Raw genomic sequence first — 8758 nt, forward strand, 5'->3', positions numbered from 1 at the left:
GTTCTGTGAAGGACACCCTGAGTGGGAGGAAAACGCAAGCACAAGAATATAAATATTGTGTGAAATGTAGTGTGAGCACTTACTCTGTCTGTTTGTCTCTCAAAAAAATCAATCGCTGTTGTACTCTCAATTGTAAGTCGCTTTGGATAAAAGCGTCTGCAAAATGACTGAATGTAAATGTAAATGTGCGTCTTTGGCCTGCTGCCGGTGCCTTCTTTAAATAGCTCGCATTCGCGGGCTGCTTTCGCTGACGGCCATACCACCCTGAGCGCCCTCTTTTGGAATTCAGGAAGTGAGTGAGTCAGTGGCGAGAACAGGTGGAGATTGATTGTTTGGAAGAGCTTGGAACTCTTTATTGTTGGAAAACTACGTCAAATAAGCAGGGATTTTTCTTTGAACGGTTGTTTTAATCCCCAGGCAGCTCTTGCTGTTTGGGGATAAATATTTCTGTTTCTGAGAAGGTGGAAAATGCAGAAAAAGAACATGGAGAAGGAAAACAGATTGGACAAGAGGAATTTGAAGGAGACAGTCAGCAATGGCGAACAAAGGAAGAGAAATTATGACAAGCATCTAACTGTACACGTGGTGATAGATGGAGATGACAGAATTACTATGATGGAATTGTTGAAGAAAGTAAAAGAAGAATGTGGAGTGGTTATTGGATGCAGATATAAAACGCCAGGAGAATATGAGCTGACTATGCAGGAGGAGAAAGGAAAGGAGAAATTACTGGACAGACTAAATATAAAAAAGAGCAGAATCATGGCGAGAGAAATAAGCAGCACAGAGTTGGTGGTTTCGTTCCTGGGTCTGCCCACATATATCCAGGACGATGAAATATTGAAAAAGCTGACGGAATGGGGAGTGATGGCGGTTTCAAGAATTAAAAGGAGAATGTGGCCAGGAACTGATATCACGGATGGAACAAGATTTTTGAAAGTTAAGTTCACAGACACCGTCAAATCGTTGCCATATTCTACAAAGTTAGACACAGTGGGAGGTGCTGAGCACTTTCGAGTAATACATGACAGACAGGTGAAAGTGTGTCGTTTGTGCATTCAGCCTGGGCATGTTGTGAGAGACTGTCCGAGCTTCAAGTGTTTCAGGTGTGCCAAACAAGGACATTATGCACGGGAATGTAATGAAGGGATCTGCAACGTGTGCAAGATGGGAACTGGATTTTGTGTGTGCGAAACTGTGGTGGAGATTGAAGAAGAGGGAAGTGATGGGAAGTGGACGGATCTGTATGAGGTGGAAGAGGAAGAGGAGAATGAGGAGGGGGAAGATTCTGTGGCCGTGGAGGAGGTGAGAAGGGATAACGGGAGCAGAAAAGAAGACACAGCAGAACAGAGAGGCTCTGGGGAGGAGACCTGTCCAAAGGACGTGATCTCGGGTCAGAGAGAGGAGAGAGAAGAGAAAGGACCGAGGACTGAAGAAGAGAGGAAGACAGCAAAAAGTGGTATTGCAAGCCAAGAAGGTAGTAATGCCAAAAGTCAAGGCATGGCGTTTCAGGTGAGGGAGAAGGTCAGTGGAGAAGGGGGAAAGAATGTGGTGCAAGAGACTCCAGAATCAAATGGAGGAGAGGAAATGGACACATGTGAGGAGAAGATCATGCAGAGGCAAAGAAAGAAGAAAGAGATGGAGTATAGGGGGAAAAAGTAAGACTTTTAGTATATTTAAATGCGCTATAGAACCCTTTTAACTGCAATATTCGCTATGTGGGGCACAATGAACATTGCATGCTTAAATAGTAATGGACTAAGAGAATCAAAAAAGGTTGAGAAGGTGATTGGTATGTTGAAAGCAGACATAATTTGTTTACAAGAGACACATTGGACAGAGGATATTATGGAAAATATTAAAAAATTATGGGAAGAAGATATTTTAGTTAATCATGGGACTCAAAAAGCATGTGGTGTTGCAATTTTGATAAAAAGAGAAAAACTGAAATGTGTAAAGCAAATATATAAAGATGATAAGGGGAGATTGTTAGTTATAGAATTTGTGTTTTGTAATGAATTGTTTAGATTGATAAATATATATGCACCAAATGTAGAAGCTGAAAGAAAGGAACTTTTAAAGAAACAAAGCCATTATGTAAAGGTAAATGTATAGTGGTTGGAGATTTCAATGTGTGGTGCACAAGATTAGATGCTTCAAGCACTGCTAATTTCAAATCGGATGTGTCTAGGAAATATTTAAATGAGTGGATGCAAAGTGAAGAAATGGTAGATGTTTGGAGAGAAGAAAACCCATTTGAGAGAGAGTTTTCTAGAAGGCAAATGGTAATGGGAAGCTTAAAACAAAGCAGGATAGATTTGTGTTTAGTTAAAAGAGAAATATTAAATTATGTTAAAAATGTGAAATACAGTTTTTTAGGAATAAGTGATCATGCAGCTATAAAAGTAAAGATAGGTATAAATCTGGGAGAAAGAGGAGGGGGAGTGTGGTGTTTGAATTCATCTATATTAACTGAAGAGGCTTATAAGGAAAATATCAGAAAATGCATAAGTTATGAAATGGAAAACCCTTTGTTTGATGAAAATGTGTGTGAGTGGTGGGAAGGAATGAAAGAAAAAATTAAAAGAAGAAGCATTAGCTATTCAAAGCAAAGGGACTTTATGAGGGAAAGTAGAATAGAAGCACTGAAAAAGGCGTTGGAGAAAGAAGCAAAAAAAATAGAAAGTAATCCTGAGTACGGCAAAGAATGTTATCGTCAGATAAAAACAGAAATGGATGAGTATGAAATAGTAAAAAGTGAGGGTGCAAAAGTAAGGAGTAGAGCACAGTATGCGGTTGAGGGAGAGAGGAGTACAAAGTTCTTTCTGAATTTAGAAAAAAGAAAGCAGAAGAGAAATCATATTATGGAACTGGAGGATGGAAAAGGTGTAAAGGTAACTGATTATGTTGAAATAATAGGAGTGGTGGAGGCATTTTATGCGGGATTGTTTAAGAAAGAAGGTGTAAAACAAGAGTGCGTAGATGAAGTTTTAGACACGTTGAGTGCCAAGTTAAAAGAGGGCGATAAAAATATGTGTGATAGAGAAATAAGCATAGAAGAAATAAAAGAAGCAATAAAACAAACAAAACCAAATAAAAGCCCAGGATCGGATGGGTTAACACACGAGTTTTATAAGACGTTCATCGAGGTTTTAGCGCCCATTTTATGGAAGCTATATAAAACTATGGAAGAGAGAGCGGAAGTGCCAGAATCATTGACTTTAGGCGTAATCACTATCTTGTATACAAAAATAAAGGTAGTCGGCTTAAGTTGGAAAATTACAGGCCTTTGAGCCTTTTAAATACAGATTATAAGATATTGACAAAAGTATTGGCAAATAGAATAAAAGAGATAGTGGGGAGTATAATATCACCAAGTCAAGCATATAGTATACCAGGAAGGGATATTTCAGATACAGTGTGCACAATAAGAGATGTTGTGGACAAAATGGGAAAGGATGGGGAGGGGGGTTTAATTTTATGTATGGATTTAAATAAGGCATTTGATAGTGTAGAGCACAGTTTTATAGAGCAAGTAATGAGAAGATTTGGTTTCGGGGAGAGGATTTTAAGATGGATAAAGTTATTGTATAGTAATTCAAAAAGTTGTGTAAAGATTAATGGTGTTTTAACAGACTCATTTCCTATAGAGAGGTCAGTTAGGCAGGGATGTCCGTTGTCGGCATTGCTGTATTCAATAACGGCTGATCCTTTGGCGACATTAGTTAAAAAAGATAAGGAAATAAAAGGAATCCAAATTCCATATGGGGGAATGAGCATAATTCATCAGTATGCAGATGACACAACATTAACAGTCAAAGATAGAGAGAGTATAAATAGGGTAATGAAACATATGGAAACATACGGTAAAGCATCAGGTGCTAAAATAAATGTTGATAAATCAGAAATAATGAGTGTAGGTGGAATAGATATAGAAGGACAAGATATTCCTTTTAAAGTAGCGAAAGAATATATAAAGATTCTAGGTGTGAATATAGGAGTAAATGCAAAAGAGGCGAGAGATGCTACATGGACTGGGATTTTAAATAAAATAAAACAGGTTTTACAGTTTTGGAGATTAAGAGATTTAAGATTAAGAAGAAAGGTAGTTGTAGTTAATTCACTATTGCTTGTTAAATGCAATTATGTGATGGGAGTAATTGATCTACCGGATTGGTTGTTGAATGAAATGAGGAGGTTGTGAACACATTTTTGTGGAAGGGGAAAGGAGTGAAAATATCAACAAAAACATTAATAGCAGATTACAAGGAGGGTGGATTGAGGCTGATTGATTTAGATGTAAAAGGAAAGCAGTAAGAGTGAAAACAATAAAGAAGTACTTATATGATAAAGTGGAATATGGATGGAAGGGTTTTATGAGAGATTTTCTGGACAAAAGTAGTGGTTGTGGAGAAGAAGGGATATTCATGGCCTTAAAGAAGCCAATGATTGAAGATATGCCACTGTTTTATAAAGAAGTATTGAGTGCATGGTCTGAGTTTTTAGTGAATGTGGAGTACGAGTGTGAAAATATAAATCAAATACACAAGCAGCCAATATTTTTGAACCCAAAGATACGGATGAAAGGGAAAATGTTTTATAATAGACTGTACATGAAAGCAGGAGTACGACAGGTAAAGGATATGGCTTATGAATATGTGAAAGGTTTTTTACCAAATAGAGCCATTTATGATTAAGGGGTAGAGTGGGATGAGGAAATTGAAAAATCAAAAGTGGACTCTGTATGTGAAAACATTAAAATAAGTTTGCCCAGGAGCTGGGTAGAAGGGATTGAGAGAGAAACGGTTAAACCGGGAAATTGGGGAATGCCAGAAATGTTTTATTTTGAAAATGGTAAAAAGAAACCTTTGGCTGATATAAATACTAAGCTGATATATAAAATATTCCTGAAAAGGGAAATTAAATTGCCTGCATCAGAAGCAGTTTGGCCAAAACTGTTCCCAGGATTTAACGTTAAAACAATATGGAAGAATTTAAGTGTGAAATATAATGGACTGGACTGTGAAAATTTAGACTTCAAATTAAGACATAATAGAATATATACAAAGGTGGTAATTCATCAAATAAATAAAAATATGAACAGAGAATGTGATGTATGTAAGATTGACCCGGAAACTTTGATGCATATCTTTTTTGAATGCAAAGAGCTTGATGTGTTTCATGAAAAATTGAAAAATGTGGTAAAGGAGGAATGGGAAAAGATGTAACAGGAAATGAATGGAAAAAATTGTTTTTATTTGGTGAATGTATGAATTATAAGGATAAGAAGGTTAATTTGGGACTTCCGGTTATGGCGTGGTGCTGAGTGGAGGCGAGTCGGAGCTCCGCTACAAATACTGATTTAAATCTTATACTTTAACCCAACAAGCGTTGTCAAACTGTTCCCATTTAGAATTTTGTTACATCTTAACATTTTAAGATGCCACCAAAACCAATTAAACCGACGCAGAAACAAGCTAAATCGACTGTACCTGAAGAGGCTGAGGCAGATGCTAAATCCAGCGAAGCTAACAGCGAGGGACCGCCAGAAGTTAGCCAACAGTCTGCAATTCTCGAGGCTATTCACTCACTGAAATCGGACTTTGCAGAGCGATTTGAAGGATTGCTCCAGGCGATTAGGAGTGCAGTGCGAGAGCTAAAGCTCTCACAACACGGGTAACAGAAGCGGAGGATCGAGTAAGTACCCAAGAGGATAACGTCACAGAGTTGCAAACTCAAAACACAAAGTTGAAATCGGTCATAGAATCTCTATCATCAAAAGTCGATGATCTGGAAAATCGCAGTCGTCGGAGTAATCTACGATTAGTGGGACTTCCAGAAAAAAGGAGGGGAAGGACATGTGTGCTTTCTTAGAGAAATTACTCCCGAAATCCTTGGCAGGGAAAGTTTTCCAGGCCCTCTTGTAATTGAGAGAGCTCACCGAATCGGGAGATTCTCCGAAGATCGCTCTGCATCTCCGCCGAGCTGTGATTATGAAATTCCAAAACTACGCTGACAAAATCCGTACCTGAAAGCAGCCCGAGCAGCAGGCACCGTAATGTTAGACGAAAAGAAAACTTATGTTTTTTCTGACGTGTCAGCTGAACTGCACTAGAAAAGGAAACGATTTGACGAGGTTAAGAAGGAGCTTGGCGATCTCAACTTTCCCGAACTGCGGCACGGGATTTTGCATCCAGCTACTTTGTGCGTGACATACAAGGAAAGCACCACTTGTTCGACAATCCTTCAGATACTCAGAGATTTTTGCGAGATCTGAAAGACAAAGTATAACAACACTCTAAGGAAGATGTTTCTCACTGGGATCAGTTGCATAAACGTAAACAAACTTATGGTTTACCACGCATGTTAAATAATATATGTATATGTTTCGTAATATGGGGTTAATAATTCTGAAATACTTGTTTGTTGGCCAGTTTTGTTTGGCTGTATTTTGCTTTCACTATGTTGTTGCCGTTATGTTACTATGGTGTATTTTTTTTTTCAAAAATAATAATAGTCTGTATATCCACTCTAGTACTCTCTGCAAGGATCAGAATAAGCTTATGCTTTATATACAATAATGGCTACCCTATTTGATATCCAATTTATATCCTGGAATATAAGGGTCTAAACAAAATTGTAAAGTTAAAACAAGTGATGAATAGAATTCGGCAAATGAAAGCTAAAATAGTATTTCTCCAGGAAACGCATTTAGCTACAGAGGATGTGGACATGGTGAGGAAGAGATGGCCAGGGCAAGTGTTTTCTGCCTCCTTTAATTCACAGTCTAGGGGGGTTATCACACTTATACATAAATCCATACCTTTACAAATAATTAACACTATTAAGGACAGACTTGGGAGGTATATAATTATTCAAGCTGAGATATTTTCTGTTAAACTGAATTTAGTAAATGTTTATGGGCCCAATGTGGATAATCCTACTTTTACAGAAATCTATTTTTACTATTGGCTGAAATGTCGGGACATTTTGTCATAGGAGGAGATTTTAACTGTGCTTTATATCCAGAATTAGACCGATCAACTAAATCAGACCTCTCTCATTTACAGACCAGAACAGAGGTAAAACAGTTTATGCAAGAGCTCAATTTAATTGATATTTGGAGGAACAGACACCCAGAAAGTATAACTTATTCATGTTACTCTAACACTCACAAAACATTTTCTCGTATTGATTATTTTCTTTTATCCGTTGATCTAATTTCCAAAGTCAAGGATTGCTGGTATAATAGCATATTAATCTCAGACCATGCAGCAGTTTCACTTATAATAAACTTTCCAAATTTTTAAGCAGATCCCCAAGATGGCGCTTACATATAACCTGGCTGAGAGATCCCAAATTCTTGGAGTTCATTGATAAACAGATAGATTATTATTTTGAAATAAATACAAATCAAACATCTGCTTCAGTTCGGTGGGAGGCCTTTAAAGCTTTTATAAGAGGACAGATGATTAGTTACACAAACTATAAATATAAACAGTGTCAAGCTGAGATGATAGACCTGGAAAGCAAAATAAAGAACATTGAATCGGAAATATAACAAAAAATTACGCCTGATCTTCTTTTGGATCTGCACAAACTGAAAATTAAATATAATGAGCTTTCATTAGAACATGCAAAGAAAAGTTTGATGAGACTTAAACAGACTTATTATGAAGGGGGTGAGAGAGCGGTAAGCTATAGCCTGGCGTGTTAAGCAGTTACAAAATGAAAGAGCCATAAATTCCATTCAGATAAAGGAGGGGGAGGTAACATTTGATCAAGAAACTACTATCAGGCTCTTTATAGCTCTGATTATCTAGAGAGTGCCGCAGAAAGACAAAAAGCCTTTCTGGATACTTTGGATTTTGAGTCTGCAAATCTGTGTTTCATGGAACCACTTGAGGATGATCTAAAATGTGAAGAACTAACTGAGGCCATTAACAGTATGAAAGACCCCAGGGCCAGATGGCATACCGATTGAGCTATATAAAATTTTCCATCATAAATTAACTCGCCCCCTTTTGGACATGTACGAGGAATCCCTGGAAAATGGGGCTTTGCCTCCTTCTCTAAATACAGCAATAATAACTCTGCTGTTAAAGCCTAACAAGCCACCAATGGAGTGTGGTTCAGATAGACCAATTTCTCTTCTAAATAATGACTTAAAAATCCTTTGCAAGGTACTAGCAAAGAGATTAGAAGTACACTTGCCTAAGCTTGTTCATATGGACCAAAATGGCTTTGTTTGGGGGAGGCAAGGATTTCATAACATTCGTAGAGTATTAAACATATTACATGAGAAATCTAATACCAAGGATAATGCACTTTTGTCACTAGACGCTGAAAAAGCGTTTGACAGGATTGAGTGGCATTATTTGTTCCAAACTATGGAGAGAATGGGATTTGGTAACAATTTCATGAAGTGGGTTCGAATCCTGTATGCTAACCCCTCAGCCGAGATTCTAACAAATGGAATAATATCTGCCCCTTTCAGACTCTTCAGAGGAACACGCCAGGGCTGCCCGCTCTCTCCTTGCTTTTCACCCTAGCGATTGAACCGCTGGCTATGGCAATTCGCAAACATACACATATTTCAGGTATTAAGGTTGGACCCTTAGAGCATCGCATTTCATTGCTTATGGATGATATTATTATATTCCTTTCAAATTTAAAACAATCTATACCACCCTTGCTAAATCTGATTGAAATGTTTGGAAAATTTTCAAGGTATAAAATTAATAATTCTAAATCTGAG

The sequence above is a fragment of the Puntigrus tetrazona genome, unplaced genomic scaffold (assembly GCF_018831695.1).
Source record: "Puntigrus tetrazona isolate hp1 unplaced genomic scaffold, ASM1883169v1 S000000689, whole genome shotgun sequence".
Classification (NCBI taxonomy): Eukaryota; Metazoa; Chordata; class Actinopteri; order Cypriniformes; family Cyprinidae; genus Puntigrus; species Puntigrus tetrazona.